At 39.3% G+C, this 27,123-nt stretch overlaps 1 long non-coding RNA gene and 1 pseudogene across 1 annotated transcript in view; one reads left to right on the top strand and one right to left on the bottom strand.

Moving 5' to 3' along the window:
- The window catches only part of LOC148754962 (uncharacterized), a 472,891-nt gene that overhangs the window by 295,245 nt on the left and 150,523 nt on the right, over positions 1 to 27,123 (bottom strand). The gene's annotated exons all lie outside the window — the stretch shown is intronic.
- Positions 5,284 to 7,461, top strand: LOC109447139 (heat shock protein HSP 90-alpha pseudogene; annotated as a pseudogene).

The raw sequence follows: 27,123 nt of genomic DNA on the forward strand, positions 1-27,123 counted from the left end.
ACTTTAATAAGCATTCATTGACTAAATGAACTTGATGGGTGATAGAAATAAATAAGGTCCATTTTTATTATGAAAACAAACTTCCCAGTTTCTTCTCCTACAACCCTTCTACTTCAAGACACCATCAAGTACAATTCTTCGGATGTTCACAAATCCCCTTAATGTAAACCAGCAAGAGGAAAAATCAAAGGGTGCCAGACCAGCAAAGACTCTAGATCATTTTTAATCAGCACCGAAAAGGAATTGAACACATCTAGAGTTTCATCATTTGTTTTCTTCAATTAAAAACCTAGAGACAGATATTAGATTTCTGCTATTCTGAGAAAAAAATTATTTAATAAAATAATGATTTATGATTTGCTAGACAGTGTTTAACTGACTTTCATTGTGCATCTAGAGACGCTGTCATACAACTGGTCACTCGTGTTAATGAAAAATGGATTTCTGACAAGTCACATGCCCACTTGAATTTAGATAACAAATGACATATATCAATCCCAGGAAGAAGAAATAGAGGTCAAGCCAAGTGGGAAGACAGGGCATTTTGTGAGTAATGTTACAGTAAGAATGACTGGATTTGTCTTAGAATTCCCACCAATGGGTCCTCTGGACTTGGGTTTCGGCATTTGCGTGGAGAAGAATGTTTCATGGTTTATATATACAAATGTCTATATATAACTAAATGTCTATGTGTTTCTATGTGTGTGGGGACTAGGGATACATACAAGTATGTAGTTATGGTACATATCCCTGTGTATGTGACTATAGAGAGGGTGCCCGAAAAATGTATACTCATTTTAAGAAAGGAAAAAAATAACTGTACTAAAACTATGCTGATGGTAACCACTTTAAGCACGTCTTGTAATTGTAGAAATCAAACGTAACTTGTATGCATCTTTTGTTGTCGGTATACTAGTATATTGAGTATTACAATTTTAATACAGTTTTTTTTCTTTCTTGAAATGTGTGTACATTTTTGGCACCCTCTGTACAGTTGTGTATGTATGGATGTCTACGTGTGTCAGTGTAAAGATGGTTAATTTTGCATAAATGTATGAGTGTGCATAGATAAGCATGGCTATTATTTTTATTTTTCATCTTGACTTTCATTCAAAGAGGAAAAAGTTAGAGGCCCTCAGAGAAGCAGAGAATAGACTTCTATCCATTTCCAATCATATTATACCAAGGTCGTTTTTTGTCATTTTAAATGGTTTAGTTTATTTTTAATAGCAACCAAAAAATGAGAAGAATTTAAAGTTGATACTTTATTTTCTGCTATTGGTGGACCTTCAGGAAAACCAAGTGTACAATTTTGGAGAAATGTGCTGCCACTAAAATCTCCCCATAGCCCTTTTTCCTATCACCACACACATTTGCAGAATAAAAAGCTCTTGAGCAACATTCCTTTATATTATTGATTAAAGTATATTTTTAAATTAAAGGCAAATAAACATGTTCCTACTGAGACTTTGGAAAATAAAACGTAACAGCATAGTCACTGAGACATAGAATGTTAAACACCAGAAAATAAGGGACACAGACCACTCCCTGCCCATTGGTCCTGCTCAGCAGAATGCAAATCAGGATGCCTCTAATATAAAGCATTGCTCTTAATTTTACTTCTAGATGTGTGTGCCTTTGCAGCTCCAGAAGCATTTGCAAAATTAAAAGCATAATTTATCTCCAAAAAACAATATTCCATCAGCCAAGTGACTTAGTGCTGATGAAAAATTGGCTCTAAACAATGTTTGTTCACTGTTTGGTCTGATTGCAGGAACAGAAGTGGGGTAATAATCCCCAATAACCATGGTTGGTGTGGAGATTAAGTTAGCTCTTCTCCCTCCTTCAAACAAATATAAGTAAGTCAAACTAGACTTGTCTCTTCCCCTATCCTTCACCGCACATCATCAACCAAGTAGTTCAAAATATAGGAACTGCCAGGAAAAGTTGTGAGAGTGCTAACACTAGAAGACTCAAAGGGGAGGTGGTTTTCCTCCGACTAAGTAGTCTGATAATGCCTTTTTCTTCTGTGAGTACCAGAATAGGAACGGAAAGCCACAGATAAATTTTAGTCTAAATAGCATCGAAGAGATGCTATTCAGACTAAGTAGAGTTCTGGAGACTCCAAGGTATAGTGCTAAGGTGATAGGTTGAGAATATCACATCCCAGGAAGGGGTGTGTCCATATCTAAATCAGAAGGTACAAATGCAATACCAGAGCTGGGAGCAGAGAATATATCACAGTTAGTCACTAAGCACAGAAGATTTTTTTATTTTTATTGGGGTGACACTGATTAAAAAAATTTTATAGGTTTCAAGTATACCATTCTATAACATACCATCTGTATATTGCATTGTGTTCAACACTCAAAGTCAAATCTTCTGTCGCCATATATTTGACCCCCTTTACCCTTTTTTACCTACTCCCCTGCCCCCATACCCACTGGTAACGAATAAACTGTTGTCTGTGTCTATGAGATTTTGTTGCAGCATTATTCACAGTGGCCAAGATATGGAAACATGAAATACTGCCATTTGCAACAACATGGATGGACTTTGAGATTATCAAGCTAAGCGAAATAAGTCAGACAGAAAAAGTCGAGAACAATATGACTTCACTCATATATGGGATATAAAACTGAAAGCAACAAACAAACCACAGAAGATTTTGATTTGATAATATTTCACTTTGGCTGGGTCTCATTTGAATCCCTCTCACCATCACTCTGGAATCTTCACAATATACAATATCAGTGATGATATACTGATTAATGTATTTCAGTCATAGATAAAGCATAGGATTTATCCATACTTGTATATGTGTTTGTTACTTTGTTGTACTATTTTATAGCTATAAGGATTCTTAGCAGTCACTGAGGAAAGAGAGTGAAAGGTATTTATCCAAGGTCATAAAACAAGTTGAGAAACAAGCAAGCTTAGAAGACAGATTAACTAGATTCATGTCTAGTAGTCCCCTCTGTGTACTTCCTAGTAAACAAAGAACCTATATCAGGGTGAGTCTGACTATGAATTAAAGGGGATGCTAGGGAAGTGATTATGCATTAGGGAATTATGGATGAGGGTTGACCTATTTTTTAACTCTAAAGTTTTCTTGGGACTGATACTTTTATAGCATTGGTTGAATCAATTTAGATAAATGCGATCACAGCTGCTGTCTTAGACTAGAGGGGTAATCTTCATTTAATATAAAAATAACTACCTTTATTGATGTCAGTATATTACTTTTAAAATAAAATTTTAAAAAATCAATGCTTATGGAGTACTGTTAGAGTTGAAGAACCAACTGGGGAACAAAATTATTGAGATTAGTTTATGAGTTTAGACTTTGTTTTTTCTTTATTCTCTACTTCAGTTGGCCTTGTTTCCAAGTTAATATGAGGGTGTTTCTTTTGTTAGTGGCATGTACATTTCCACATTTCCCAAAGGTTCTGAAAGCTAATGACAATCAGGGGACAAAGGTTTTCACTGCCAACTTCTGATACATTTCCAATTGCAAGGAGTGCCTACCTTGACTTATTTGTGAGGAGACATCTGTAAATGTTTGGGAAAGATATCTTGCATGCGTTGATTAGGTGAACTCACTGAAATTTAATGGCAAGCAGTGGCAAGCAGTGGCAGCTGGGTGTTATTTTCAGGACATCATCTGAATATCCATCTCCTGTCAAGACTTAAAGTGTGCAGCTCATGCTTGGTCCCTGTTCAAGAGACATAATATGAGTTGGGTTTTTTAATCAACACTGGACACTAAATACTTGCTTTGTCCTCCAGCTTTCCCCAGTCACTTTAATCCAGTATTGCAAAGGTGGGGCTTTATGCACAGATGTGTTCCAGGCCCTCCACATCCAATAGACTGAGGTGGAGCATAATAGGCCAGACTTGAAACTTGAATAAGAGAGAATGAACGGGGAGATTGTGGAAATCAGCAGGGCCAGAAGTCATGCCCCAGAAATTCATCCAAAGGAGAAAGAAAGGCAGGCTGACAAGGTCCAGAGTCAGTGAGAAGCAGCTGCGGAGACACATGCTCAAGCAAGGATGCTGGTGGAGAACTCACAGGTAGACTGGGATTAAAACTCAAGTGACAAACCAAGGTCAGCCATGGCTGCAAATATAATAATGTAATATTTATTGTTTCTTTAGCCATATGGGAGGGAAACCATGGTCTGCCTGTGTTTGTGTGTGTGTGTGTGTGTGTGTGTGTGTGTGTGCGTGTGTGTGTGTGACCTATCATGACTTCACGACTTGCAACTTAGGTGTTATCTGCTCCATGACATTCAGTGGACAGGGTATGTGATCAGAAGTTTTGACCTAGGATCCATGAGTACCCAGTCTTTCAGAATGGGCATTGAATGTGGAATTTCTGATATAATAGTTAAGACAAAGTGGTTAAAATTTCAGGCACAGAAATGTGGCTTTTCTGGTTCAAATCTCAGCACTGCCAGCTATTAATTGTGTAAACATAAGAAGGCTATTTAACTTTTATGGGGTTCAGTTTCTTTAGAGCCATAATGGAGGTCATATAAATTAGTATAGTATAAATTGCTATAAGAAATTTAAAAATGGCTCAAACACACAGTAGAAGATTTCTTTCTTCTCTCTCTCTCTCTCTCTCTCTCTCTCTCTCTCTCTCTCTCTCTCTCTCTCTCTTGCTTTCTCTCTCATTTATATAACACATCAAATGTGTTGTTTTGGTCATCAGACACCTCTCTTCCATAGTGATTCAGTAAATAAGGATCCCAATTACCCATGGTTCCACCACACTCTAGGACCTCATAATAATTTGCAACCACCCAGCTCAAAGGGAAAGGAACTTGGAGGAGGCTGCCCTGTTGAAAAGCCTTACTTTTGCTTACATTCCATTGACAATAGTCATATGCTTAAACCTAGATATAAGGAGATCAGAGAAATGTGAAATCTGACTGAACCCCTGTTTCCCAGGGATGGTTCTATTCTGTAGTAAACTGAATAATGGCTCCCCAAAGATATCGGGCTCTAATCTCTGGAACCTATCACTTTTATCTCATAAAGAAAAGGAGTCTTTGCTAATGCTATTAAAATAAGAAACTGGACATGGAGAAATTATGTTGGATTATCCACTAGACCCTAAAAGAGAGGACAGAGATTTGATACAAACAGAAGAGGAGACAATGTAATCAGGAGGAAGGGATTGAAGTGATATGACCACAGGTCAAATAATGCCAGCTTTAGTGGCTTCTACATCCCGGTGCTGCATTGCTGTGGAGCTTGTGTGGTGCTTTAGCCAAGATGTCTAAGGAAACCCCGACTGAAAACCAGCCAATTGAGGATGAGGTTGAGACATTTGGCTTTCAGGCAGAAATTGCCCAGTTGATGTCACTGATCATCAATACTTTCTACTCTAATAAAGAGATCTTTCTGAGGGAGCTTATTGCAAATACATCAGATGCTCTGGACAAAATCATGTATAAAAGCTTGAGATACCCCAGTAAACGAGAATCTGGACAAAACTACACATAAATCTCATTCCAAACAAATAAGATCGAATCCTCACTATTGTGGGTACTGGAATTGGAATGACCAAGGGCGATTTGATCAATAACCCTAGTACTATTGCCAAGTTTGGTACCAGAGCATTCATGGAAGCTTTGCAGACTGGTGCAGACATCTCTACGATCAGCCATTTTGGTGTTGGGTTCCACTCGGCCTCACTGGTGACTGAAAAAAGTGACCGTGATCACCAAACATAATGATGAGCAGTGTGGCTGAGAGTCTTCTGCAAAAGGATCATTTACAGTCAGGACTGACACAGGGGAAGCTCTGGGTCATGGAACAAAGGTTGTCCTGCATCTGAAAGAAGACCAAGCTGAGTACTTGGAGGAGAGAATAAAGGAGATTGGGAAAAAAAACACTCTCAATTTATTGGCCACCCCATTACTTTTTGTGTGGAGGAGGAACATGATAAAGAAGTCAGTGAAGATGAGGCTGAAGAAAAGAAAGACAAAGAGAAAGAGAATGAAAAAGAAGAAAAAAAGTCCAATGACAAACTGGAGACAGATGATGTTGGTTCCGATGCAGAAGAGAAGAAGAGAAGGATGGTGACAACAAGAAGAAGAAAATTGAGAAGTACATTGAGCAGGAAGAACTGAATAAAACAAAGCCTATTTGGACCAGAAATCCTGTTGATATTACAGATGAAAAATGTGGGGACTTCTACAAGAGCCTGACTAATGACTGGGAACATCAACTGCAGCATTTTTCAGTTGAAGGACAATTGCAATTTAGAGCCCTTCTTTTTGCCCCAAGACATGCTCTCTTTGACCTATTTGAAAACGGAAAGAAAGAGGACAACACTAAGTTGTATGTTCACAGAGTTTTCATCATGGATAACTGTGAGGAGCTAATCCCTGAATATCTTAATTTCATGAGAGGTGTCGTGGACGCTGCGACTCTCCCTCTCAATATTTCACAGGAGAAGTGGCAACAAAACAAAATTTTGCAACTGATCAGAAAGCATTTGGTCAAAAAGAAATGCTTAGAACTCTTCACTGAACTGGCAGAAAATAAAGACAACTACAAAAAGTTTTATGAGCAGTTCTGTAAAAATATGAAGCTTGGACTCCAAGAAGACTCTCAAAATCGGAAGAAGCTTTTTGGGCTCTTAAGATACTACACGTTTGCTTCTGGTGATGAGATGGTTTCTCTCAAGGACTACTGCACAAGAATGAAGGAGAACCAGAAACATCTATTACATCACAGGGGCGCTAACTTGGTAGCTAACTTGGTCTTTGTGAACCGTCTTCGCAAGCACGGCCTAGAAGTGATGGATCTGATCAAGCCTATTGGTGAGCACTGTATCCAACAGCTGAAGGCATTTGAGGGGAAGATGTTAGTGTCAGTCACCAAAGAGGGCTTGGAATTTTCAGAAGATGAAGAGAAAAAGAAACAGGAAGATAAAATAAAAAGTTTAAAAAACCGCTGTAAAATCATGAAGGACATCTTGGAGAAAAAAAGCAGGAAAGGTGTTTGTGTCGAACTGATTGGTGGCAATCCCATGCCACGTTGTCACAAGCACATATAGCTGGACAGCAAACATGGGAAAGAATTATGAAGGCTCAAGTCCTAAAGAGACAACTCAGCAATGGGCTGCATGGCAGCAAAGAATCACCTGGGGACATACCCTGACCATTCCATCATTGAGACCTTCAGGCAAAAGACAAAAACTGACAAACACAACAAGTCTGGGAAGGTTCTGGTCCGTCCTGCTCTAGGAAACTGTGCTCCTGTCTTCCGGCTCCAGTCTGGAACATCCCAGACACACGCTCACAGGATGTATAGGATGATCAAACTTGGTCTTGGTATCGATGAAGATGATGGCCCTGCGGATGACAGCTTGCAGCCGGAACTGAAGAGATGCCGCCCCTCGAAGGGGATGACGACACAGCACATGTGGAAGAAGTAGATTAAGCTCTGCCTAAAGAACGGCTTGTACATGTGTCGGATACACATGCTTCCAAGGATTTTTTGTTGTTGTTAACATTTTAAAAATCCATATGGCGTGATAACTCCTTAAAGAAAATGATAAGATTTCCTTCTACTTTTAAGTATATGATAGATCCCTTAGGCACTAAAGCAGAGCTAGTTTTTCCTTTCTCATTTCATGTTAGTGTATTTTAACAGATTGAGGTTATGTGAGTTGTAAGATGTATGTAACCTAATGTTAACATTGTGATCTAAAGTACTTAGCTATCAAGTGGATTCCTTAGTAGACCAAATCTTTTGTCACTGAAGTGTTCTGAGATATACCGATGTTTAAAAGGAAAATATTGGTTAAATCAACTTTAATCTCCTACGGTGTTTTTTAAACCTTCCACCCCCCATAGTTATTAACTGCACATACCAGCCTCTAGAAATTAGTATGTTAAGCTGAACTAACTTGATGGGAGTAACTATCCATAGATCTTGTTTACCAAAGAAAAGTATTGTTTAGAGTAGCAAAATGTTAAGCCGACCTAGGCATGTTGTAAAGCTGTTTGAAAGTAACCAGAGCAAGTTTTGTGAATAGAAGTGTAGTGCTCATTCTGCTTTAAAAGGTTGTGACAAATACAGATGAATTAAAAAAAAAAAAAAATGCCAGCTTTGGGGGAAGGGTCTAAGTGCAGTCTCACATCTCCCCTGTGTTCCTAAGAACCTCGTACTCAGTCCAGGACCCTCTGACAGCTCACAAATCACATTGCATGCAAAGAGCTCAGAGCAAGACAGTCTGTAGTACAATTCTTTTCCCTCTGTGTGGGGCACGCGTAAACTTTTCTTGGAAATGCTTAGCTATGTGTGTCAATGACCCTCAGGCATGCCCTCAGCTTTGTTTATTTCAGGGCAAGGTTAGGGGCTCTTGTACTGCAGCAGGAAGCAAGGTGCGTAGGCTGCAGAATGGATCTATTAGCAGTAAAAAAAAAAACCCAACATGGGGCATAGGATGGCTATTCTGTGTTCTCTCACTATTCTTGAGCCTAGTGTGTGTGCTGTCTGTTCTCAGCAACCTCCAGTCATGCACTGGTCTCTTCTCTGGGTGATACTTGCCTACCTTCCGACCTTAGACACACTCATGCTATTTACTATCCAGCAGCACAGCCTGACCATCTAGTGAAACACCAGAAGCTGAAAGGGGCAATGAACAGATTCTCACTTACAGCCTCCAGAGCGAGCATGGCCCTGATAATACCTTGATTGCCATTCAATGAATTTCTGATTTCTGACTTCTGGTCTGAAGAAATGTGAGAAAATACATTTAGCTTGTTTTAAGTCACCAAAAGTGTGATAATTTGTTATAGCACCTATAGGAAACTCATACGTATTCTATGCAAGAGGAGAACATATTTGGTTGGACAGCTGGTTTTTTATGCCACAAATATATTCATCTCCACCTCATAGGATTATGGCAGGATTACCTGAGATAATCTGTGTAAAGAATTTAGGAAGGTAAGGAATCTATCTGAGGAAATTTTAATAAGGATTACAGCAATAATCGTTTACTGAGAATCCACTTAGTGAAGACTACTTTTATATGTAACTTATCTAATCTTCACCTAAATGCTATAGTTGTTGTTTTTGTTTTTGTTTTAATTTGAAGCAAAATATTTATTATCTTTAAAGAAATACAGAAATCTCTATCTTTAAAAAGATCACTAAGGTTTTTTAGAGAATAAACATCATAAAAATTGATACTTTAAGTTCCTTTTTCAAAAGGTATAAAAGGTCTTAATTTTAAAATAAAATGTAAGAAATGATAAAACATTATATCTATCATTTCTATGTTAAATGTCACCTCCTCAGAGAGGATTTAAACTTTAATAAAGAAATATTATTGTTTTGACCAATGAGGAAACAAGTAAAGGACATTTAGTAGTACTTTTAGTTAGCAGGATTGGGAAGAACAAGTTGAACTGCGATGAATCTGCAACAAAGACTTCAGCCGATCCTGTGAGGATTTCTGATAAAGTTAACTAACATGTGTCAATGGTGCCTGGCATACAGTAATCATTTAATAAGCATTATTATAATTTATTACTATTAAATTAAGTAAAGTTCACACACATGCATGGATTATTGAGGTTTAAAATAAGGAACACTTCAAATAGATTGAGGTGAGTCAAGAAAACTTCTTAAACAAAATTTGAACTGAATTGTCTAGAAATTTATGGTGGGGGTAAGCTTTTGCTCAATATGTTAAGATTATTTGGAACTAGAAAAGCCTGCTTGAATATAGATGTGAACTATCACACAACATGATGGAGTTAACAACTACAATTCAGAAGCAATTTTTCCTGGGCTGGTGCAATTTATATTCCTTTCCCCTTCTTTTCCATCTTGGGGCTTTAGTAGGAGACAATCCCTCATGGAGTTCCAGTCAGCTGTCAACTCTGAAATATGATTTTTTTCCATTTCAGTTCTGAGTTATTGATGAGCTAAATTTTCCTCAGCTTTTTCAGCTTGAAAAAGAACTCTTTAGTCACTCTCTCATAATTCAGAAAATCTTGTAATGATGTGTACGTGTGTGTGTGCACACATGTGCATGGGCTTACATGGTGTTTATATGTTTTTGCTGGTAAACTTTTGGCAATACTTCGTATAAAGGGTATTTGATACATTTATGTTGTGTCACGGTTTATAAATTGCATTGTATTTGTTGTTTGCATAAACAAACATGTTTCTGTTTTCATGTGTGATTCAAACGTATACGTTCTTTTTTTCCAAGAGCTTTAACTGAATTTCAATATACTCCATATTTCTACTTCAACTTTCTGATTAACAAAATGCCTTGCATATCAAAGAAAGCCAATAAATACTTGCTGAACACCATGTCATGAAATAGGCTTTCTGGACATACGTTGCTGGAGATAGAGGAAAAGAGACAGAATGATTTAGTAAGCATTTAATTCAAGTCAGGTTCCTAAGTTCCTAATAATGAGTTAAACGCTATAGGTAGAGGTGATCAATATAAATATTTGAGTCCTACCACTTTTTCTGGGTTGTAGAATCAGGAGAGGTTGAGATTTCATGATTTGTAGGACAAGCCTGAGGTAGGAAAGTAGAATTAGGGTAAGGTATGCTAATACACTGTAAACTTTACTAAGAATCAGAGAATGGTAAAAAAGGCAGATAAAAAGGATTGTGTTAAATAGGAGTTAAAAAACAAAGCAAAAACAAAAACATGAGTTACAGGGTGAGTTCAATCACTAAGATCTGTAACCTTTTATAAGCCAATTCATCCACTTTAGGATGTCAATATATTTATCTAAAACTAGGGATATAATTTATAACATCTACCTGGAGCATGAGTTTCTCCCGTCCCCTATCAGTATAAGCTGAAATAGTTTAATATGCAAATTATTTGTTGTCTTGGTTGTCTGCTACTGCATTAGAACCCTCCCAAAATCTTATGACTAAAAATAACTGCAATTCCTTGGAGCGACTGGGCTCAGCCAAGCAGTTCTTCTGCTCTATGTAATGTTAGCTGATGTTGCACTGATCTAGGGGATTGAGTGGTTGGAAAATCTAAGATGACTTATCCACACAGCGAGTGGATGTTGCTGGCTCTTGGCTGGAAGCTCAGCTAGGGCTGTCAACCAGAGCATCTTCACATAGCCTAACCTATGGCTTGGACTTCTCACTGCATGGCAGCTACTTTCTAAGATAGAGGGTCCCAAACATAAGGGTTCCAATAGGGAGGAAGTGAAAGTCACCAGTCACCTTAAATGTCAAGCTTTGAATGGCACAGCATCACTGCTGCCATCCATATTCTAGTAGTTGAACAGTCACAGAGTTAGCCAGACTAAAGAAGAGGAAGAAATTTAAATTCTACTAGGGAGAGAACCAATGACATTGTGGACATCTTTAAGTGACCCATATGTTGCTCTCTGGTTATAAATTACTTATAATCCATTCACTTGCAAAATATCCTCCCTCTCTCCCGCAGGCTTCCATAAATCTCATTTTATAATTTGACATGACCCCTACATCAGGGTCTTGTCATCTAAATAAGATCCAAACTTTTCAGATGTGGTTTCTCTTAATATGAAACCCAATGAACTAAAGAGACTAATCTGTCCCCCACATACCGAACAGGAAACGGTGAGGCAGGGACAGGAAGAGTGCTGATGTGCAGTGTTTGCCGACTTCTATGGTACAAATATTCCCACTATGGCCAATTTCAATGCATCAACATGCTGTCAAATAGCTTGAAACATTCTTGAGAATTTAACTATTGGCTCTTGTACAACACGGTGTCTCATCCAAGAAAAGTGTGTTAGAAAATAGGAGGCATATCAACGGTTCACAGCAATTCTGAAATCAAGCTGTGTACGTGTCGACAATTATTTTATTTAGTAGAGGTTCTTACCTCTACTCTCTGAGCTACTGACTCTGCCTTCTATGTCATCCTTCCCTTTCTACAACAAATGCCCTATATTTGCATCTAATTAGCATCTTCAGCCTTCTTCCTGTATATAGGAGGTTGAAAATCCAAAAATGCCTTTTCAGTTAATTCTAATGTCTTTGTTCCTTTAATTCTAAGCTTATAATATCCCTTTAAAAATTCTGTGAGTTTCCTGTGTAGCAATTTGTAATTTTCTCCATAAGTCAAAGTCCACATTAATCCATTAATGTAGACTACATAAACTACATGAATCCAAAAATCTGGACCCAGAAATTATTTTGAGATTGGGTCCTTCTTACCTAGGCCTGGGAGTCAGAATGCTGCGGAATGATACCATTAAGATTCTTAGAACCTGTCATTTCTAGAAGAAATAATCTAAGACAATTGCCCTTCAAAATATTAGTAGCCTCACTTCCTGGATGAGAGGCACTGCTTCAAATCATCCTAAGATCCTATAAAGAGTCTAACAGCTGCACTCTAGAGATTTGACATTGAGACCACATAGCGCCCTGGGTTTGATCTTTGCACTAAGTACTTTTTTTTTCTTTTTCTTTTTTAACTTTGGGAGATTTTTCTGGGAGGAACAGGGAAGAAAATCACTTCTTTTTGAACCCAGCAAGTCCTAGTTAAAGATATTTCACTAGATTCCACTTGCAAATTGAAAACCCTCTTCTGTAAGTTACTTCTTTCTATCTGGACATTATCGCATATAGCTGAAAGAAATAGGTGGCCCCTTTAACATTCTGCCTGTAAATATACTCAGCTAATCCACAAGTTCATTAGCTATATGTTCTACTTTACATGTTACCTTAGGTGACCGTGTGTCAAACTTTCACCATTATATGACATGAGACACCATTTTCTCAGACTCAAATACAATGTCTCCTGTCCTTCCTTTCTTTCATAGCACTTCCTTGAAGTGCTATGACATTCTGCCTACCACTTAGTTCCAAAGCCATTGCTACACAGAGTTGACCGTTGAACAACTGTTAGACACACCAACCCCCATGCAGTTGAAAATCTGCATATAACTTTTGACTCTCCAAAAACTTAACTATGGTTGCCCCTTGGTATCTGGGGTGGATTTGTTCCAGGACTCTCCATGGATACATAAATCTGTGGATGCTTAAGTCCCTTATAAAAAGGGACAGAACAATGCATGCAGTCAGCTCTCCACATCCATGGTTTCCCAACTGTGGACCAAAAATAGTAGTTTTGATCTGTGGTTGGTTGAATCTGCAGATGCAAAATATGGGACATGGAGGGCCAATTGTATATTCATTGAAAACAATCCACACATAAATGGACCCATGCAGTTCCAAGCCTTGTTGTTCAAGAGTCAAATGTATGGTTTGCTAGGAGCTCGGTTGGGTCATTGTGGCAACACATGACTAATCTCTACGGCTTGGGCTTCTCATGCCACATCAGCTGGGTTCCAAGGGATAGCATGCCAAGAACAAGTGTTCTAAGAGGAAAGTAGTAAACATTTCCTGCCCTCTTAAAGCATATGTCTGTAATTGGTACAATATTACTTCCTCATTCTTGTGTCAACTAGTCACAGGGCCAACATAGATACAGCGTAAGGGAGAATCATCTCCAATTCTTAAGGAAAGCATGAAAAAGAATGTGTGGCCATCCATAAGACAAAGAGAGTTCACCCTGTTTCATGGGAGAAAAACATTTCAGGAACCAAGAAAGCATAACTTTGTTAGCATTATTTTTGACAAGTTTGCTTAAGTTATAAACATGGTTGGTATAACTTGCTCTTCCTCACTTCTTGGTGGTTATAACCATCAAAGTGGGAAAAATCTCTCATTCTGAAGAAAAATTATACGTAATATAATCCCCACTTCAACGGACTGTGGACAACTGTTTTGGTGTCTTCTCTAATCACCCTCTCCTAACTGTTTCTGTGTTGAATATCAAGAATTGCATTCCCCATTTATTCACTATTGTCACTGCTAGAGCTAACCCCCCTCATATCTGCACTCAGACTATCCAGATGTTTGACCTGGATCAGCGATTTTCTGAGTGACCTTCAGCAAATCAGTAAACTCTCATCAATTTCCTCACTTGTGATGTGTTGATAAAACAAGATAGTACTCCATTATAATGAGACAGTGAACGTGAAAGTGCTTTACAAAGTGTGTTACATTCGTGACAAGAATGACTGTCCACTTACTAGGAACCCTTCTGGTGAACCCTCTGGGGGTACAGCTTATGCTTACATAGAATGTCGCTTTGGCAACTTGAAGTCAGCCAGCTGACACTGACTGGATCATGGAAAACTAGGCCTCTGTCCACAGCCACTGCATGCACTATCGCCTTCAGGAAGAAGGTCACATGCCAGTGGGGTCCCCATCTGCTTCAGGCAGCCAGCCAGACAGTTCCAACCTGTCAACCTAGCATCTTCTAGCCCAGCTGGTCTCTTCGTATTACATCCTAGACCCTAGTAATTTCCATCTGTTTTGTTGATTGTTTAGATACTTGGTCTATAGGATACTAAATCATTGGTTTGACTAGTTTGGGTACTGGATTCATCAGGCGTACTTGGCTATTATATACCATGTTTCCCAAAAAATAAGACATAACCGGACAATCAGCACTTATTGGTCTTTTGGAGCAAAAATTAATATAAGACCCGGTATTATATTATATTATATTATACTATATTATTTTATATTATATTGTATCATATCATATCATATCATATCATATCATGTTATGTTACATTACATTACATTATATTATATTATATTATATTATATTATATTATATTATATTATATTATATTACGTTATATAAGGCCCGGTCTTATATTATAGTAAAATAAGACGGGATGCTATATTAATTTTTGCTTCAAAAGATGCATTAGAGCTCATTGTCCGGCTAGGTCTTATTTTTTGGAAAACATGGTATAAGCATGTAGTTCATATGGGGAGCATCGCTTGTTTCCCCACAGCAATTTGGGAAGATGGCAAAAGCTTTTTGTAACACATGCCCTTATTGCTAAAGTCTTAACACCGCCACCACAACTGCTAGAACCTGGGAAATACAATAAACTTTATGCATAAAAAGAAAATGTTACTCATTTCTCAAGTTAAAAACATCATCTTTTTTGTCTCACATTTGTCTTCCCCTGTCCTAGTCACTTTGCGTGAAATTCTATCCTTTTGCACACTTTTGAAATTGAAGGCCAAAATAAAATTACAATGTAGTTGAATGAATTATTAATTAATTAGTGGCTTTCTAGTTGAGTCTTGAAGGAATAAACTGACAGGTGATAGTATCATAAAGGATGGGATAATGGAACATGACAGTTTTTACATCTCTGATAGAACAAGAATTAAGAACAAAGGAAAATAAGGAAATTAGCCACTGGGTGAAAGAGCAGAACACAAGCCAGTGAAGCAAAAGTCAAATGTGGAAAGGCACGTGTTCGAAAGCTCTATAGAAGGACTTCAGCTAAGATGTAATGAGTAGGGTGTGAGCTCTCTGGCACCACTTGGGAAATGGGGGTATCTGATTACTCCAGGCTGCTCGCAGCTGACTGCTGCATTTGCTTACATCTATCATATTTTCCTCAGGTGATCTGATTGTAGTAGGTTGCAAAAATAGCCACTAGACTTTGGATCAACTTCCATTAAGGAGTAAAGTAGATTTGCCCATCCTTTGAATCTGGGCTGCCCTTGTCACTAGTTTTGACCAACAGAATGTAGACGAAGAGACACTGTACTAGTTAGAAGCCTAGGATTTAAAAGTTTCACAGCTTCTGATCTTATTGGTCTTATAACTTGCTATCAGCATATGAATAAACCCAGGCCTACATACCAGAACATGGGAGGTATGGAACCCAAGTGCCCCTAACACCCCCAACTGACAACCAGTCAAGTCCTAGAGACAAAGCTATATATCTAACCAGCACTGACCACAAACTCATGAATGAACCCAGCCAAGAACAACAGAAGATCCACCAACTGAGTCAAGCCCAAATTGCCAACCCATAGAACCAGGAGCTAATTAGGTGGTTGCTGTTTTAAGGCACTAAGTTTTGGAGTGGTTTATTATATACCAACAACTAACCAACTGAATGATGCAACAAAAATAAATCTGGGTTGGGCGTTGTTCATAATGTGTGGGGGTCGTTTGACCTTTCCTCTAGGAAAACCTGAACTTACTGAGGGCACAGTGGGATGCAGAGGAGTGAACAGATGGGTATAGTCCTCCTAAGGCTTGATCTGCACGGGCCACACTTCTTAGTTCCTCAGAGCTTAGGCTTCTTGTACTCAAACATGAGTCTTTGAAAAGAAGACCACAGATCATAAGACGACAATAACATTAGACATTGGAGGGACACAGGATGGGGCTGGAACACAGTGAGGAATGCAAAAATGAGCAAAAGATGCTGAAAAGATCATCATCATAACCAATGTCATTCCCAACGAATTTAATAAATTTTTAAAAAATCAGACACTTGATTCTTTAAGGGGCCTTATCATCTATTTGCACATCATGGTGAACAGTTTAGATTTTACTCTAGTTACAGTGGAAATAATTGGAAGGTAAATTATATAAACTATATATATTTTTTAAAATATCACCCTGGCTTCTGCATGGAGAATGCATTTTTATGAGATAAGAGTGTAAGCTGTGAGGTCAATAAGGAATATTAAAATAATCCCAATAAATGATGATGGGCTAAGGCAATAATAGTGGAGATGAAAAAAGTACATGAATTTTGAATATTGAATTGATAGAACTTAATGATAGAATGATGGCATCCAAAGGGGGGGAAATCCAGGATGACTTATAGATTTTAGGGTCAGAGGGTCACATGCTCAGTTGAGAATGACTACTGTAAGAACAGGTTGTGAAGTGGGTGAAGGCTCAAAATATCTGTTTTTGAGAATTCGTGGTATTTCATACCCAAGGAAGATATTTAGACTATCTTTTGTGTATGAGTGTGATGTTCAAAGAAGTACCAGAGATCAAAAACAAAACAAAACAAAACAAAAAGATGGTGGTTATCTGCAGGTGGTGATGAAAGCCATGGGATTGTATGGCTGGACAAGTTTATCTAGGGAAAGAGTTCAGAGAAGACATCGGAGAATCGATTGGTTGACCACACCAAAAATTAGAAATCAGTCTGAGGAAGAGTGACCCACAAAGGTAACTGACAAAGAGAAGTCAATGAGGTAGGATGAAAACAAGGAGAGTGTGTTATATAAGAAGCCAAGAGAAAAAAAAAAGGGGGGGGCTTAAGAAAATAAAAAATGGTCAGTTGTGTTGAATGTTTCGAGAGTCTGAATATGAGGGACAGAAGTGACCATTTGATGTAACAACATGGGGATAATTGATGATCATACCATTTCAAAGGGTGGTTGGGGATACAAGCCTAACTAGAAATGGGTTAAGGAGATAACAGAGGGGGAAATGTGCACTAATACTCTGCTCCCAGCCATATGTTTAGGGAAAGAATGTATTCTGGAGAAGGTGGCCTTTCAGAAGCCGTCTAACTACAGTTAGTTTGCTTAAAAATGTCATGGAGAAATGAATAAAAGAGATATAATAACAGTGCATTTGCTGAAATGGAGAAATTGCAGTGATACTCAAATTTCATTAAATTTGAAATAATCTCATTATAGGCCCAGCTCCAATCTAAACAATACACAAGTTTTACAAAAGTATGAAAATCTTATATCCAAAGAGGACCAACCAATGTGTAAGCAAGTAGCTGAAATAGAAATGAAACTCTAGGATAGGGTAAGTTGTTTTGACTAACAGGAGCAGTTTTATGGGGAAAGTCAATATTTATAAGACTTGAGAAAAGAAGAATGACTGACACTTGGCTAAGTAACTGAGAAAGAGCAGTGGGAACGTCATCCCGTACACCTAATGCATAAGTTGGTAAGGTTTAAAGAGGACGATTAAAGTCAACACATGAAAGATTTAGGTGCTATGGAATTTATGGTGATGTAAATGGGGAGCCAGGAAAGTATTATTAAAAAGAGAATAGCACATAATTAGTAAGTGCAAGATGATTTGGAGGAGAATGAGAATGGAGGTGGGCAGACCTTCAGAAGGTTGCTGAAATAGGCCAGAGGAGAGGTTTCGAGGTATGAACTAGAGCTGCAAAAATAGGAATGGAGAATGGGGAGAGACTACAAAGATGTGGCAGGGGGAAAAGAAGTGCTTCGTTGTGGACTCAGAGCAATCCAGTCCCGTGGTCGAGTTCTTGGTAGGTCAGACGGTTGTTACTCTACAGGGCAGGAATTTACTGGGATTTACTGCTGGTGGAGATGCATGAATGATGCAAGAGAGGAGGGGTGAGGCACGGTAATGAGAGATGGATGTATGGAGAGTGCTCTGTAGCCTGCTGAACTGCAGCATGTGGTTGGTTTACTCATAGGACACTCGTGGAGCTCACTGCAGCCATAATAGACAAGTTTGCTTACCTCTGACCATTTGCTCCAGCCTGAGATAGCCTTTCCTCTACCATCCAGACTCTCAGGATGTTTTCCTAAGCAATAGTGGAAGGACAACCAAGGAGAGAAAGAGCTATCTCCTCCTCCAATTGTTCTCAGACTTGGCTCTGCCTAGAGGCAGTGGTACATGCCTGAGCTCACACTTAGCAACATCCGGTCCAAGCATGTAAAATGGCTAAAGGCCTTGCTGCTTTGATTGAACCTGCGGTAAATGCTTAAAAGTCAAATCGTTTCGGCTGGCCCTGCTAGGTCCTCCCTAGTGGCTTTTCTTGAATTCTGGGAGTGGGGTTGGGGCGGGAAGGCGGTGCAGTTAGAAACTATTGATCTATCACTCTCATTTTTCATGCTGGGAAACGTAAACTCAGAGAGATGAAGTGACTTGTCAAGGCCCCATAGCTTTTCAGTGACATAATGACGCCCGAAATCAAGTCTTGATCCCGTACTTTGTTCATAATAAACTCATTCCATCCAGAATTAAAGGCTGCCTCTCTGCTTTCCTGGGGTTTCTTGCTTGTTGTATGAAACATATCTTTTTATTCTGATGTTTTGACATCCGGGTTACTGACCCTGGGGAAACTGGCTAGCCAATTCCTAGAGTGAACAACTCATGTGATCCTGCCTTTCATATGAAAACTAACCAATTCAAAGCCCATCCCGCACCCTTTACTCCCACCCCCACATCTCCTCTATCTGACTCTTACACTTCAAGCCAATATTCCCCTGCTTCTGTCACCCCATGTTCAGATACCTGACAACTCAAGACAGTCCCTACATCTCAGAGCCTGTGGAAATTATTCAGACTAACCAATTCTAACCTTTTTCACCTTGCCTCACCTGTTCTTTCCCATGTAAACCACAATACAGGCTGTTGCCCATGCTTTCCTCCCACTGCTTCGGCCTCCTGACCAACCCGGGGGCATTCCCATGTGGCCGTGCATATGTGTGGCATGTCCCCTCCTCTTGGGAACTGGAATAGACTACTTTTTCATTGGCAGTTATGTCATGATCTGGTGGCCTCATAATACCTGAATAAGAATGAAATTGACATTTAAAGTCCCTAGGCCCCATCTGTGTTTGTCTTTGTCTTGTCTGCCTCACCCATTGCAGGCAGCGTGAGCCCCTAAGAAGAGGGGAGTATTCTGCTCTATTCTGTAGCCTACTTTGTATGAGGCACAGAGTAAATACCTAATACATATCTGATACAATCATGCCTGTGAGTTTTTAAATGGTGATTAGAAATTTACTACATGAACAAACCTTCTAGGGATGATCACTGTTCTCAGTGAGCTCACTGTCAAATCTCACCTCGGAAAAGGAAGACACGCATCCAGGTAACATATATAACTGAAAGCATCGAAGGGACAAGACAAGCAAAGAAACAAAAACTGATAGACACAGACAACATTTTAGTGGTTACCAGAGGGTGATGGGGGAGGGGGAGATGGTAGAAGAGGGTAAAGGGGGTCAAATATATGGTGATGGAAGGAGAACTGACTCTGGGTGGGGAACATACAACATGATATGTAGATGATGTGTTACAGAGTTATATACCTGAAACCTATGTAACTTTACTAACCACTGTCACCCCAATGAACTTTAATTAAAAGATACAGAAAGAAATATACACTTGAAAGCTATGTAATTTTACCAACCATTGTCTCCCCAATAAATTTAATAATAATAATAAAAAAGTTCTCATCTCAAGAAAATAAAGAAAGTTAGGATGTATTATGTTCAAATAAAGGCTTACATAGGATTCATTCATATTTACCAGGAATTAAAATTACCACAAGGAGGTGGAACTTAAGAAGTAGAAGGAGGTGTTGATGTGCAGAGAGGGGTAGTAGGCATGTCAGTTGGCAGGTATGACATGAATAAGTCATAAATGTAGAGAAACAATGGGATATTTAACTACTCTGCTTTAAATGCTTCACCATCTCAACACTTCCTTTAGGAAAATGTCCAAATACATTAGCATGACCTGGAAGATAAGACTCTCTTTTTCTCTCTTCATATGACCAGCTGTTCTTCACTTATTCCGCTGAGAGACCTCCCATACCTCCGACTGCAAACTTCACCTTCTTTAGCATTTCCACAGTCCCCATCTCTCTCAACCATAAGCTTTTCAATATTGTATAATCCTGACCAGTTGTCTATATTTCTTATTAGACTCTAAACCCCATGAAGAGTGTGTGGAGGGGGGAGGGTACTAGTCTGATATTATTCATTGCTGTACCCACATCATGAGCACATGGTGGATCTCCAGTTAAGTATTGACTGATTAACTGATTGGCTGAAAAGGAAGAAGGGAGTTCTCCCAACGTGACCTGAGCCAGGACTCTGTGGATCAGCTCTGAGGCGGTCATATGATTTATCATCCTAAGTGTAATATTCTTAAGGCTAAAAGGGGGTGCAATTATTGTGATAATGAAAATAAATGGGACTTTCCTGGCAAACTAGGGTTTTATGTTACAGCTGGTCTCGACTACTGTTTGTACTTAGCCTGGTTTAAAGCAAAATTTTACAGGAGACAAAAGAGGCATCCGAAAGATAACTCTTTAGAGCCCAATTCTTGATGCTTCCTCCACCATCTTGATCATCTATTCTGCAAAAGGTTTGGAGGAACTTCTAAGATGAGGATTTACCTTATCTTAGACTCTCTGGCAATTAAATACAAAAAGTTGCCAGAGAGTCTAGGATGAGGTAAATCAATAATGATAATAGTAATAATAATATCTTATTTATTTTTGATTGCTGCATTACGAAGTACTACAAACATAGTGGCTTCGAACAAAACAAACTTATTATCTATTGCACACTTTCAGGAGATCAGAAGGTCAGGTGGGAAGTGATTGGATTCTATGCTCAGGATCTCACCAGACCCAAGGTGTCAGCTAAGGTTGTGGTTCTCATTTGGGGTTCTCCGTCCTCTTCCAAGCTGGCTTGTTGTTGGTAGAAATCCTTTCTTTGTGGCTACAGGACTGACATCCCATGTTTCTGTTAGCTGTCAGCTGAGCAGCTCGCTCTGCTCCCAAAGGCTGATTTCAGGTCTTTACCATAGGCCCCTTCCATAGCTCACAAGAGTGATGTCTGCTTTCTTTCAGGGCCGCCAAACACATGTCTGTGGCTTCCTTTTCTACAACCAACCATAGGAAACTCTCTGCTTTTAAAGGGATTATATGGTTAGGTCAGGCCCACCCAGGATAACCTCCCTTCTAGTGTAACATACATAGTGTAACATAATGACTGGAGTGTTATCTCGCCATATTCCCAGGCTCCACCCATACATAAAGGGAAGCGGATCATACGGAGGCGAGGCCACTTTAGAATTCTGGCCACTGCGTGTGTCCCTTTTGAATAGTTGCCATAATGCAAGCACTGTGATAAGCATTGCATATATATGATCTTGTACAGCATAACCATGTGTGAGGCAGATGTTTCTATCCTTTTCTTAAACCTAGAAAAAACCTGAGACCTAGAAATGACAGTTAATGTTACCGTCCATGTGGTACCATCCTTCATCCTGGCTTCAGGATTGAAACCCTCTTCTCCCAACTGCTGGGAGCTGCTCTTAGCTAAGTCCCTCTCCAGGAAGTGTCACTGGCGAAAGAGAATTGCCTCACTCAAGGCCATGCTTCCTCTCCAAGGACAGCTTACACCCACTGACTGGAATCGGGTATAAGGGCTCTGGCCTTGAGACAGGACACTTCTGCCCCAGAAGTCCTCAAGGCTCTGCTGAGGTCTTCGTTGTAAAGGCATTGCAGTTTGACTTCTCCTTCTTCCCAATCTTGCTTCCCTCATCCTCTATTCCCCCCTCCACACACACACACACACACACACACACACACACACATTAGTGTTGTTCTCAAAATCACTCCTAGCAAACCTCCTACATGTTAATTTCAGAGTGGGTCTCTTTCTTAGGGAAACTTATCTACTATAGGAAATGAAAGAAAAAAAAAAGAGAAAGGAATCATGACCCAGTTCACAGAGGTAGTAAAAGTAGACATAGTATTTGAACTTACCCCCTAACTCTCGACTCTACACTGACCCTTGAGCAACCCTCATGAGCTACTCAAGCATCACAAATGGAAAATTTGGAAAATGAGCATGTCTGTTTACCCTAAAATCCAAGATCAATTGGGGCATCATATCATGTGCACAAAGAGGAAATGGAAGAATTTGTCACTTTCTTATTGGAGTCAAGACACACACACATACAAACCTGTGATTGATTTCTTGCAATGTTATCAATTCAAATAATTGTGAGAGTTGGGCAAGAAATAATAGGTCTTCTAGGCTGACTCACTTTTTAATCTAGAATTTCATCGCCAATGTCACTGCCTGAATGCCTGCATGAATAGAAAACTAAAGCTTTGAGATTAGAGGTTCCCAAAAGCTGGTCCATGTTCCAGGTCAGTGGTAGCAGAATGTCAGGGACAATTAGGTGTTTAATAAATACCTGTTAAATAAATTAATTACTAAGCATCACTCTAGACTTTCTGAATATGTATCTCCAGTGTAAAGTGCCATATATATATATATGTATATGTATAAATTTTTTAAGTAAAGTTTATTGGGGTGACAATTGTTAGTAAAGTTACACAGTTTCAGGTGTACAATTCTTCACCTGGAAGGACTTGTTAAAATATATACTTATGTTAAGTGAAACAAGTATATATTTTAACAAGTCCTTTCAGGTGATTCTGACGTAGAATCAGGTTTGAGCAGCTGATGTGATTAGATTAATTTATTGTGGCCAACTGTACGTAACGTAAACTTTTTAACCGTTTCAAAATGTACAACCCGTAGCGTTAAGCACACTCACAAGGTCATACACTCATCACCACTATGCAGTTTCCGTCTTTTCACTCCCCCAAAAGGAAACTTGTACCCATTGGTCACTCCCCATTTCCTCCTTTCCCAGCTCTGAGACACCTGCTTGTCCCACCCAAGCCTATTTATCTCTTGCTAATGTTTATATTTCCTGTTTGTCCCCTGAACCTAATCATATGAGACTACATTTACCCATATGGCATGATTTGGAGACTACATATATCGTGATTTTTCTCCTCTCGAACTGTTTCTATTCATCTAAATCCCCCCTTAAATTGTGTTCTCTGAAACGTGGCATGGTTTTGCTAGGAAGCAAAAGTGGAGTTATCTCCTGCCTGGAGTCTGACATTGTATTTCTTTAATTTAGCCTTAAATTGCTTTAGTTTTGAGAGAGGCTGTTTTACACTACTTCTACATATTGAACTTGACAACTAATTTTTCATATGTGCGACTGGTAAGTCTTATTTCCTTAGGTATAAAGATGTTTTCGGAATCTAAATTCAGGACTTCACATTCATCCTTTTTTAAATTTGTTCAAAGCAATTTTTTTTCAACGTACTTAGATCTTTTGAGATCTGATTTTACAATTTAATTAGCCTGATTCAAGTGAGTTTCAAATGTTATCATCAGGTTGTATCTTTCAGGGCCTCTGACAAGATTAAAGAATATACATAATATGCTGAATGTTATGAGTCTTGGGAAGCCTCAAACAGCACTTTGGAATATCTGTCTATCTATTCAATAATTCACAATATTTACTTAGAACCTAACATTTGCCAAGTATAGTAATCCTATACGATGCAAGAGTATTGTGGATTAAGGAAATGTAGTCCCTTCTTGCATTAGTCAGTGGGATACAATGGCCACGCAAAATATCCTGTCCTACCCTAATCCCTAGAACTTGTGATTATGATGACATATCACTCTCGTGATTATGTTATGTGATATGGCATAGCTGACCATGAAAATAGGAAGATTCTTCTAGATTAGATAATCCAGAAGATTATCTGATAGACAAGTGTATGTCTATTGCAATTGTATGAATCCCTAAAAGCAGAGAGCTTTCTTCTGGTGTATCAGAAGAGGAGTCAGAGAAATTTGAAGTGTGAGAAAGACTTATTGTGTGGTTGCTGCTGTCAATATGGAAAAGAGACCATGGGAAAGGAATGTGAGCAACTTTAAGGAGCAGACAGTGGACCCTGGCTGACAGCCAGCAAATAACTGGGACTTCAGTCCTGCAACCTCAAGGAAATGAATTATTACGGCAATCAGAATGAGCTTGGAAGTAGATTATTCCCCAGGGCCTCCAGGTAAAAGCGATGTCTAGACAACATCTTGATTTCAGTCTTGCGAGCTCTGAAGCAGAGCACCCAGCCAAGCCCACCTGGGTTTTTGACCAACAGAAACTTTAATAGCAAATTGCAAGTTTATGGTTATTTTTCATGCAGCAATAGAAAACTAATGCAGTCTGTGTGTGGTCAGAAAACAATGCTGAGATTTACAGACAGAGGGGATTTAATTTATTTTGTCAAGCATATAAAATGTAGATAAACAAAAGCTAAGATTCTAAACAAGTGAATCTGAGTCAACTTAAGGATTTCTAGAACAGGAAACCACTATCGCCTCTTGGACTGCAGGTGCAATGGGAGGCAGTAAAGTTGCCAGAGAACAGAGTTAGAATGATGGCAGGAACAGACTGGTGGGAAATGGAGCCACAGAGAATATGAAGACACTGTGGAAGGCACTGAAGACAGAGAGAGAGAGAACCACTCTGAAGTCTCCCCTTCTTCTGCCCTCCAATTGTCCATTAATTCTTCTCATTGACTAATCTACCAGGGGCTAAAAACATAGAGCTCCTCCAAAATACCATAATGTTATTCCTGTGATTCTGAACAAAGGAAGCAGAGGACAAGGAATGGATTTGAGAACAAGAAGTTAAATTACTAGCACAGAGTTTTCAGTATAGCGTTTATAGACAATCATTTAGGTGCCATCTAGTACGTGTCTATTTGCGAAGTACTGCGTCATACACTTTACATGCATATCTCCTGCAACTGTCTCAACAATCCTGAGTTAGGTTGGCCCAGTTCTTCACCCCTCTCTTGCCTCCGCACTCCTCCATATCCTCAGCCTGGGTGAAGGTCCCCTCCCCATCCCTGGCTTCAAGGCTCAACCGTCTGATTTTCTTTGGCCAATGATCTGGACTGGTTGTAACAATGTGCCAGCTCCAGACCTCAGCTTCAAGAAGCTTCATATGGTGTTCATTATTTCCTTTGCCTCTGCCACCCCAGGGAACAATGAATCCCAGTTAACCTGACGATCTAAGGAAGATGAGACCAGTGGACAAGAGTCACACAAGCCAACAACCAAGGGAGAAGCAGAGCTCCCTCTGATGCTACAGCCTGGAGACGAACTTCCCAGTTCAACCCAGCCTCCATCAGCCAAACCCCTGTATTTATAAGAATAAGTGATTTTGTTTTAAACCACTGAATTTTGGGTTGGCCTTCTATGCAAAATTATTGTGGCAAGAGTTGATCATTAGATAGCAGGGGACTGAAGTGTAGATGGTAGAGAAATTCATTCGTGATCACGAGTTAGTAAGTTGTAAGAGAGGGCATTTTAAACTTCGGTCTGCCTGACCACACACCCTATGCTTCTAACCATTAATTCTACTAATTACAATCAATCTTGGCTTGTAGCTTTAGATTGGGGAATTGAAACAGGAGTTGGTGATCACTTTGAGATTCATCATTCAGATCCCACCTCTTTTTATGTAGAATTGCTCTCCAGGTGGCTCTTCTTTTCTTAAGAAATGAGATATCACCAGGAGAACCCAGCTTCCACAGAGAAGAAACAAACACAGGTCCCAGCAGCTGCCTGACTGAGATCCTGTCATCGATCGTCTCCCAAGCTGCTCAGAGACAGTGATGCAGTGTTTCAAGCTGCCTCTGAAATAGGAAAGCAGCTGGGCTTGGGCAGGAAGCCGGTGATTTAAGGTGGTATCTGCTCCATTTCATGCTGCCACTCTGCCCTCAGAGGAATTCACGTAAGTGGGGAGTAGATGAGCTCTCATGGGAGGTGGTTGTGCCAGTGGTGCTGAAGCACAGGGAATTTATGGCAGTGTTTCTGAATGGCTGCCAGCAAACCAGTGAAGCTACAGAATCCTGGACCGTCTCTTGCCTTGCTGTACTCCAGTCACATTGCCATCACCCAGTTGTGATTCCTGGGACCTCAGGCCTGGATTATAGCAATGAGAGCCTTGCCACTGAGGAGGCTTTAATCTCGTCCTTCTTCCTTCCATTCATTGGCTCAGATCCCTGAATCCCCTTTGCATCACCCATCCTAATACAAGTCACGTGGGAAAAATACAAGATTAGAAATCAGAGACACGGATTTGGATCCCAAATACTAACTATCATCATTACATAACTGTTAGTGTTATTAAATAACTGTTAACTATTATTATTATTATTATGACTAATAATTAGGTAATTATTACATGTCATAATTATAATTATATGTGTTATATATTATATATTACATATTATTACATATGCTCACACGCCTACGAAGTAGGGAACGTTTTACAAACAAAGAAACTGTAACTCGAAAAATGTAAGCAACTTGTCCAAGATCCTACAGCTAATCAGCAAGGGAACTAGCCTTGAACTAGCCTTTGAAACTCTCTGCCAACCTGCTTAGAAGCCCCACTTTCTAGCTGTAACTAACCTAATTTCTTATAGACTCGTTTTCTTTATCTAAAAGAAACCAGGACCATATTTCTGTTAGTAACTAAATTAGATTGGTTTCGTTACAAGTGGTAGAAAACAACACCCGCTGGTTAAGAACAAAAGGGAAAATATTGATTTATGT

Source organism: Rhinolophus sinicus, chromosome 16, assembly GCF_057876585.1.
Source record: "Rhinolophus sinicus isolate RSI-liver-muscle chromosome 16, RSI-T2T, whole genome shotgun sequence".
NCBI lineage: Eukaryota > Metazoa > Chordata > Mammalia > Chiroptera > Rhinolophidae > Rhinolophus > Rhinolophus sinicus.